This window comes from Mobula birostris, chromosome 5 (assembly GCF_030028105.1).
Source record: "Mobula birostris isolate sMobBir1 chromosome 5, sMobBir1.hap1, whole genome shotgun sequence".
Lineage (NCBI taxonomy): Eukaryota > Metazoa > Chordata > Chondrichthyes > Myliobatiformes > Myliobatidae > Mobula > Mobula birostris.
This window is the reverse complement of record NC_092374.1, coordinates 51,886,571-51,895,528: the sequence shown is the minus strand read 5'-3', so window position 1 is coordinate 51,895,528 and position 8,958 is coordinate 51,886,571. Positions and strand designations below refer to the sequence as shown.

The 8,958-nt window shown below is 38.4% G+C and overlaps 1 pseudogene; it reads right to left on the bottom strand.

Moving 5' to 3' along the window:
• Window positions 1-1,575: 1,575 nt before the first annotated feature.
• On the bottom strand, window positions 1,576-2,610 carry LOC140198350 (protein MEMO1 pseudogene; annotated as a pseudogene).
• Window positions 2,611-8,958: the final 6,348 nt, after the last annotated feature.

Genomic DNA, 8,958 nt, shown 5'->3' with positions numbered 1-8,958 from the left:
TCATATCCCTTTTGCCAATCAACTGTCCAGCTCTTGGCTCCATCCCTCCCCCTCCTGTCTTCTCCTATCATTTCGGATCTCCCCCTCCCCCTCCCACTTCCAAATCTCTTACTAGCTTTTCTTTCAGTTAGTTGTGACGAAGGGCCTTGGCCCGAAACTTCGACTGTACCTCTTCCTATAGATGCTGTCTGGCCTGTTGCGTTCACCAGCAACTTTTATGAGAGTTGTTCCTTGTCTTCTTTACTGGTAACAATGATGTCATCCAGATAACACTGAGTGCCTGGACAGCCTTGAAGCACCTGTCCAGTAGCTTTCTGCCAGAATGCAAATGCTACTCCAAAAATAAGCCTCATCATTGTGTCAATCTCATCATTATCAGAATTTTCATCAAGATCATACAGATTAGTGCGCTTTTTGAAACTGCCACTTGATATTTTTCTTTCTCTTTTCCATTTGTTGTTGTCTTCCCAACATGTTCTTTGTATTTCCTACTTTGTTGCATTTTCGGCAAGGTTTGCCTTTAAACCTGCATTGGTCTGGTATATGTGTGTCCCTGCCTCAATAGTAACATAATTTGTTCAGCCAGGACCGTTTCTGTTTAGATGCTGTAATTTTGTTCACACTCGCTTTCATTTCTGACTAGACTCAGTTGCGTTTCTGTTTGCTGTTTCTATTGATCCAGCTATTTCTACTGGTCTTTTAAATGTAAATGCTTCAGCTAGGGGCTGTTTTTAAATGTTTTTTGTAAGATTATACAAACTAAACAATCTCTCATTGCATCATTGAGCTCCTTACTAAACTGAAAATGCTTAGACAACTTCAATTCAATCACATTCGCTGAAATGGACATGACTCCCTTTTGATTCTGCTTATGAGATCAGAATTGTTCTGCAATCAACAATGGTTTTGGTTCTAAATGATCCTGTATTATTTTCACAATATCAATAAAGCTCATTTCAGCTGGTTTGTTTGGAGCAGTTAAGCTTCTTAACAAACTATATGCCTTTAATTCCAATGGACTTGGCAAAATTGACACTCACTTTTCATTGGATGTTTCATTTGCTTCAGAACACTGCTTAATTTGTTCTGTATACAGCAGCCATTTTTCTTCTGTGCAATCATATGATTTTATCTTTCTGATATAGCCAGCCATGTCTGCTTTTTTAAAATTGATTATTATTATCACCCATTACTCACTGTTTATGAACCTGTGAATTTATCCTTCATCTGTCTTTTTTTAAAACTTGAACATCTTTCTGCTCTTGTAAAGAGAAAAAAAAGTGCTGCATTTTTTTAAAACTCAAATGCCATGCTCTCTTTCAACAGGTAGGTCATTGTCTCGAGTTCATTTTAGAGATTTTCATCACCATTGTTTTGTTTTGTTAACTCCAGTACTATAAAACTAATTGAAGCAAAACAAGGCATGTATATATGATGTGACGGCATAATAACTTATACCATCTATGTACTATAACCCACAATGCGTTATGTAAACAGCAAAGAATGCTTAATCAAAAAATATATTTACACTATTACTCAAATATTACTGAAAACATTAAACATACAAGGTTTTGTCTAATAAGTTGGAAATTGACTTGATTGAGCGTAGTTCAGAAACGAGAAAGCCATGTTCATCCCACTCTTCCTCAATTCCGTCACCGCATTGAGCAGAACACCAATCGGGTGGCGACCACAGATAGTGTTGTGGTATCTCTTCAAATAGTTGTTAAATGATACAGCATCTAGTTGCTCTATAATAACCATACCCATTTTATCCAAGTGCTGAATTGATCTGTAGATCTCCCTTTGACTCTCATCATAATGCGTGTATCGGAAACGTTGTCCCCAGTGACAGAAATCTGATGAAATCAGAAAGAGATTTAGAGGATCTGCAAGGTATTTACTAAACAGCTACCCGTACATCTGTTCTTTGGAATCACTCAATGCTCCAACCAAAACAGGAACAATAGTTAACTCATCTTTTTGGCTTTCCATGGTTTTAGCTGTGTAAGGTAAATGCATCTCAATACTGTGTTCGTCTTCATCTATTTGGATCGTCATCCGCTCAGACATTCCCGTCTTCCACAGCTCTCCATAAATCTTTTGATCGATGCGTAGATCATACAAAGGCATTCTATAAATATCTGCAGTGGATAAAGCACAGCGAGATAGAGGTGCATGGTGCGACGGTCCCAAGATAAAAACTCTGCGTGTGATGGATGGGTCCACTTGTTTATAAGCATGAGCAGCACAAGATCCACAGTACGTGTACCCTGCATGAGGTGCAATGATAGCTCTAGCCGGTCTCCCAGTGGATTGTGCCTGGGCAAGCCAGCTTTCTAATTGTGCGTTGAGTTGAGGTCCTGACGCCGTGTACCAGCTCCCGGCGTGACTGGCCTCCCGGCAGATGGCTCGGCTGGACATTTTAGAGCCGGAGCTTCCTATGATGGGATTGCGGCGGATCTGCGGGGATGGAGGGCCACAGCTTGGACCCAGCGGCTCCTGAGGGCTGCTGACACTGACTCAGAGAGGCGGCCGGTCACCGGCTCTGGCCGGCCAGCGAGAGCCCGAGAACAAAGCAGCAGCTGAGCCGAGCCGAGAGTCCCTCGGCAATCCTCGGAAATATACAAAAATCCTTCAATATGGTAAGTATACTTCCACAGTATTGTAATGAATGACATCAAAGCACACACAAGACAGACAAGGATAGAGTAATGAATAAAGTGAAGAGAGGGGGAAACCACCTCTGCCATATGGTGGAAAGGTCTGCTGGCCTAACGTGGGGCTCGATCTTTTATGTTCCAATCAAAGGACAACTCTATATTTACAATATATGGACAATACTTTCTTTAAAATCTCATACAACCTTTATACCCCCTGATTCACATCGATACCACAGGTGTCAGCATTGTCTGGACTGGGATTCACAGCTTTTAGGAATCCATTGTTCAGATATGCCCTCCAAATTAAATCCACAATACATTTACTTGGTATTTTATGTGCTAAACATAAAGGACAATTCCATATTTCCAAAGTATAGACAGTGCTTTCTTTGAAACTGCATACACATTTCACACCTCCCTCTTCGCAGGCACCCCATTGACATCGAAGTGAACTTTAATCAGCGTTGACTGGACTGAGATTCGCGGCTTTTAGGAACCCATTGTTCAGACCTGCACTCCAAGTAAAATCCACAATCCATATTCAAAGACACAAGACCGCTAGCCAAAGCCATTTGCTAAATGTAAATGACCTAAATCCAAAAATTGCTCTTAACAATTTGTATGTCGGGGTCCACAAATCCAATGTTTGTAACTGGAAGATGGCCTAGTTATGTCCATATACTCTGGTAAGTTTTCCAGTCATAAGCACTTAACGGTACTCTATTTGTCTTCACTGCTTCAATTACTTTTATCAATTAGATTAAAATTGTATTCCTTTGTCATTGAATCTTCTGCTTTAGAAATGGCTCCTTAGTGACTCAAATAAAACTCTTCAACTTTCATTGCCTTCCTTCTAAACCTATTCCCTTCCCTTCCCCCACAACTCCACTTCCGCCTTAAACTTGAGTAGCTTAGCAATAATAAACTTATTTTCTCTCATTTCTCCGTGGAAATGAAAACATTAATCATTGTTACCATTCTACTAAAATTCATCATCCTCAGCAGTCCACCTGGTCCATTTCAGTTCTATGTATGCAAAGGTCACTAACGAGTCTTGTACAGCACCTGCAGACTCTGCTACAGGTGGGACAGATGCTGCCTGATTGGGACATTATGTGCTTCATCAGTTGGTTAGCTGGTTGCACGTGCACACTTTGTCAAAACTTCAAGCTCACTGTCATCCGGGCTGAACCATCTCCAGCTTACGTTGTCAAAAGCCAGAGACGTTGAAGAATACTAACAATTGCTTTCTTTTAAATTAAGTTATTTGGAACACCTTTGAAATAATTTCTGTGTTTTGGAAATGATGGAGATCATTTCAAGAGTCTTGTTTTAGGCAGAAGGATAGTCTTGGAGGTTGAACATGATGAGAAAATCTTTGATGAGCTGATGGCCTTTGAGGGGATATTACTTCACCGAGCCTGCTCATTGATTTGTTGATCTTTGTGCTTATGTTGTCTCTCCATGTATTCATCATACCTGACTTTGAAGCATACAGAAGAGCAAAGGTAGGTACCGTTTGGTGGACTATAAGCTTAGTGCAGATTTGATGTCTTCCTTTACTATTTCACGGAAGCTGTTGCTGTATCTAGTCATTAATATCTTCATCCCAGGATACAGACAGTCATCCTTGTTCCCCAGGGTCTTGCTGTGGATCTTGATGAAGAGCAGGCTAGCAGAGAAACTTTGTTTCTGGATGTGGTGGAGGAGTGGGCAATAACTCAAAACTTGTTCCTGCAGTATGCACATTTGCTAGTGCCATCTGCAAACAGTAAATCAATGGTTAAATTTGGAATAGTAATGACTCTGGACTGGAAATGATGACAGTTGAGCAGTTTTCCTCACATACTGTAACCTTCTCAATGACAGCTGGAAGCCTTTGAAAGTGAGAGGCAATTGAGGAAGATTGAGTAGAGGGCTAAACTGAGGATATAGCCCTGCTTGATTTGATATTGTGTTTAAGCTGAATGATTTCATATGACTGGATAAAAATACAGAAATAAATAAAACTGGATGGTAATGGAGCTCTATATCATCTAAACTTGAGTAGAACTCTCCAATACCACTCAGTCAATGGAATAGAAGACATTTCTGAAATCACATGTGCACAGTAGAGTGGTTAGTGGTGTTTTCTACATATCTCTTGGATTTACCATGCATTGAAGGCCTTTGTATCTCTGGATGGCAGGTTTCTCATTGTGATTCTGGTAGGAGCTCCTCACAATAACTTTTGTTTTAGTGGACCTTGAGTCATGCCCTCTTTATATATGTGGAAGAGAGCATTTTTAATACTCTACAAGTGCTTCAGCAGGACTTTGCAAGTTGGCAAGGGTTTAATCTGCTTTCGAAGATTTGTTCTTTGTTAAATGGGGTTTTAAATCATCTGACCAGCCTGGGGTGGTGCTGAGACAATAATGAGTCAGCAGTTATGGAATAGCATGAAAAAGCATTCATTGTTAAAAGCTGAGTCTCAATTGAGTCTGAGTCTTCAAAGTGATCCTGTCTGCACTTTGAGCCTATCCTTGAAATCTCTCCTTTGTTTTTGCTTCTCAGCATCTTAGCATACTGTGTCTTTGGATGCTCAGTCTGTAGGTGGTCTTGTTAGAGCCAAATGATGAATGGATCCTAGTGGATTCCAGCAAGGTGCTAGATCTCCTATGCTCTTTCCAACCTTATGTCTTTTTCACGGATCTAGGGTTTTGTAGGGTTTCAGATGAGTGTAGTTGTTTTTTTTTTTGTCCCTTTGTGATGAAACTATGCATTTCTTCAAGAATTTGCAATCAATTAATTTATGGACTATCTTAAGATAGTCTATGTGTCTGGCAGAGAAGCTAAGAGATGCAACATATTGTGAGATTCAGTATATTGTGAGAATTCTGTCTGTATGACAGCTAGCTAGTCGTCTGCGTGGGCATTCATTGTAGAGATTTTGAGTCGTCAAAAAATTATTTATTTTCATCACAGTCATTCTATTATTGCCTCTATAAAGAAGCTGTGATGACAGACTCTTTCCTGACTCCAGCACTGATGTTAGCAAACTTCAGCTCTTCTGATTGAAGAGTTGAGGCTTTTGTAACTTCTAAATTTGTAGGATGTTAACCCTGCTGGATTCATGGATGGTAAAATATGAAGACATATAACATCCTACAGGAAGCAATGGATTTCTGTAGCAAGAATGTGAAGAGTTGTTGGCCCAGATCTTCTGTTGAATGAAAAGCCACCAGAGTTTGAAGCTTGCCTGCTTAACAAGCCTGCTCTGATATGCAGCAGGTCCTGGGAGTGGTCTCGCTTGAGGAAGACTGCCGATTTTGCCCCCAGAATTATCCAGAGAGTTGCACAGAGTTCATAACAAAGCTGTCAAGGAAATGAATCCAATATTGAAACTAAGAACATCAAAAACATTGAAAAATACTATGAAAAAAGTACAAAATTATCAGAATTTGAGTACATTTTTAAAAACAAATAATAAATTCAAACTTGGAAGACTAGGAAATTATGAAAGAGCAGTTGCATTAAATTTGACTGACAGAAAAAAAAGCCTGCCTGTGTTTGTGTAGTCTTTTTGCACAGTTGAAATGAATGGACCCATTGGATCCGTAGAACAGATTTACTATTATATGTCCCTGGAAATGTACATTTTCCTGCTGGCTTCCATGTGGAGTCTAATTGAAGAGCAGAATTGTTTTGGAATTGGCCTCACTATTTGTAGTGCATCGGATGTATTATTGGGCTACAGACAGTAATTTTCTTGAATGCTATCAGTTATTGAGGATTAGTTAATGTAGCTATCTGCAGGCCTCATTTTAATTGGATCAGAAGTTTGCAAGAAGAATCTTTTTGAAAGAGAGCAACTGTAAGCATGCCTGCTGGCTATGAAAGATGTTTCCTGAACAAGATACTTCTGTTAATGGTTTAAAGTGCTTTCCATTTCCTGCATGTTAAAATGATTAAGGGAGATACTGAGTCTTAGAAGAAGTACCAAATTTCTGAAGGGAAGAGAATGTGGTATCCTCTTTTGTTTTCTAAGAACAGCAGCAAAGATAAGTCAACTGCTTACATCTAACATTAGTACATGGCAGGGAAATTTATTGGAAGAAATTCCAACAAACGAAATCTGGACATGGAGAGGGATGGTGAGAGCTCCAGTAAAACATGGAAGATTGGAATGCGTTGTTTGAGGTAAATAAGCTAATGCAAGTTCTTGGTGATAGCTGGAATATGGTTCAAACTGTTCATAAATATCTTCTGATATCATATGTGGAAACATGCTGTTCTTGTTGTGAAAGGAATTCAGGCTGAACTATTGGTTATCATGTTTTAATGTCTACTTAAAAAAAACTATACTGATATAATTACTAAACCCATTTCTGAAGTGCATCTCAGTCACATGAAAGCACCAACATGTTGCCAAGTTAAAAATGATTCAATATCATAGAACAGATGGTAAGTTATGAATAACTTGTACTTATAAGCTTGAGTCAGTATGAGCCTCAAAATATCTTGCGGCTGCATGTTGTTTTAGAAAGCTTCTTTAGCCAAAGACACAAAAAGTACTGCAGGTGCTGGATATCTAGAGCAATACACAGAATGTGCTAGAGGAGCTCAGAAGGGTCGAGATGAAAGGTCTTGGCCAGAAACATCAGCTGTTTATTCCCATCCATCGATGTTGCCTGACTTGCTGAGCTCCCCCAGCACATTGTGTGTATTGCTGTATTCATTAACCAAATGTAGGACAACACATCTTCCTGGCCTTTCTGGTCTGGTCAATAATTTTTTTTTGTTTCTCAGATATGATATGAACAAACAAGAAATTAATCACAGCCATATTTTATAAATAACTATTCAAACTCAATGAACAATGCATTTGGTGGCAAAGATAAGCAAATCGCTAAACTCAAATTATTTTCATTTCTGAGAGAAAAGATAGATTTGCTTACATAAATTTTGGAAAAAAAAATGTTTTCATTGTCTGAACATAATTGTCTAACACTGAGTAGATCCTGAAATTCACAACTATGGTAACTTGGTTGAACTCAGAATTTTTACTTTTGTTGTAAACAGTAGTAGGTTAGTTCGGCCAATTATTCTAATGTTGAATGATCATGCATTAAGATTTTGTTCAAAGTTTATAATATGCATATTTCTGTAAATATACAGTGGACTCATTCTGCAATTCAGGTAGAAATATATGATTTCTCTTCAGAGTTGAGATTGCTCTTTACAAGTAATGAGTGTTATTAGAAGATGTGGATTAGGTATTACATTAAGCTTATTTTCTTCCCGTTTTAAAATACCTGTATATGATTCTGTCGTATTTTACTATAGGTGTTTTGAGCTTTGTTTGCTGGTTGACTACTGAATATATTGCAATTAACCTTGAGGCTAGGAATTGTAAAAAGTTTGTAAATTGCAGTAATGTATGTAGATTCTTACCTTCGGTGTCAAATGATAAATAATAAATACAAGACACTCTAGTTAAATATGAAAGAGGTCATTTCAAATTACATTAATGAAGGCCTCATTTAACAGAGTTGGGTCACATGGGTTAGCAATTTAATGTCCCATTTCCCTCAACCCAAAACCCAACATATACAACCTGTATGAGCAAACATCTCATTCAATAAGACGACTGCTAAACTCCACTTTCCAATATGTTTCTTATTGACCCTGGACTCCCCTAATGAGCAATAATTGTGATCCTTTCATTCTTGAGTACCTCCTCAGATGTAGCAAATTTAAAAGAATGATGGAACAGTAAAAAACATCTTCTTCATCTACATTTTAAATCCCTTCTGTCAAAAAAAAAATCTCTGGCTCTGGATTGCTCTACCATGGAAAATTCTCACTCAGCATCAACTTGCCAAGTTCAGTAGAATCTTCAGTAGGATCACTGTTTTCTAAGCTGCACTGAGTGAGGACCTACTTCTCCTTCTGAAAGGAGACCAGCACTTTATGCAACAGTCTAAGTGTGCATGACCAAAGATCTACACATTTATGGATTGACTTCCCTATTATTTAAACCATTCCCTTTTCATTGGCATTTAGCAAAAAGTCTTGGTGTATATCTCTGTGAAAGCAATTAACCAGTTCCTTGGAAATATTTAATGAAAGGAAGCCTTTGATTGATGAGCAGTTAAATTGGTATCATTGAATCTGTGAGTTTCATTTAAATATGTCTATCAATCAAACTGCTTGATGGCCAATTTCAAAAAACATCATAGCTACTCATAACTATCTGTAGAGATAAAAGCACTGACACTATTTTGTTTTTCTTATTTTCTACTATATAAGTGTG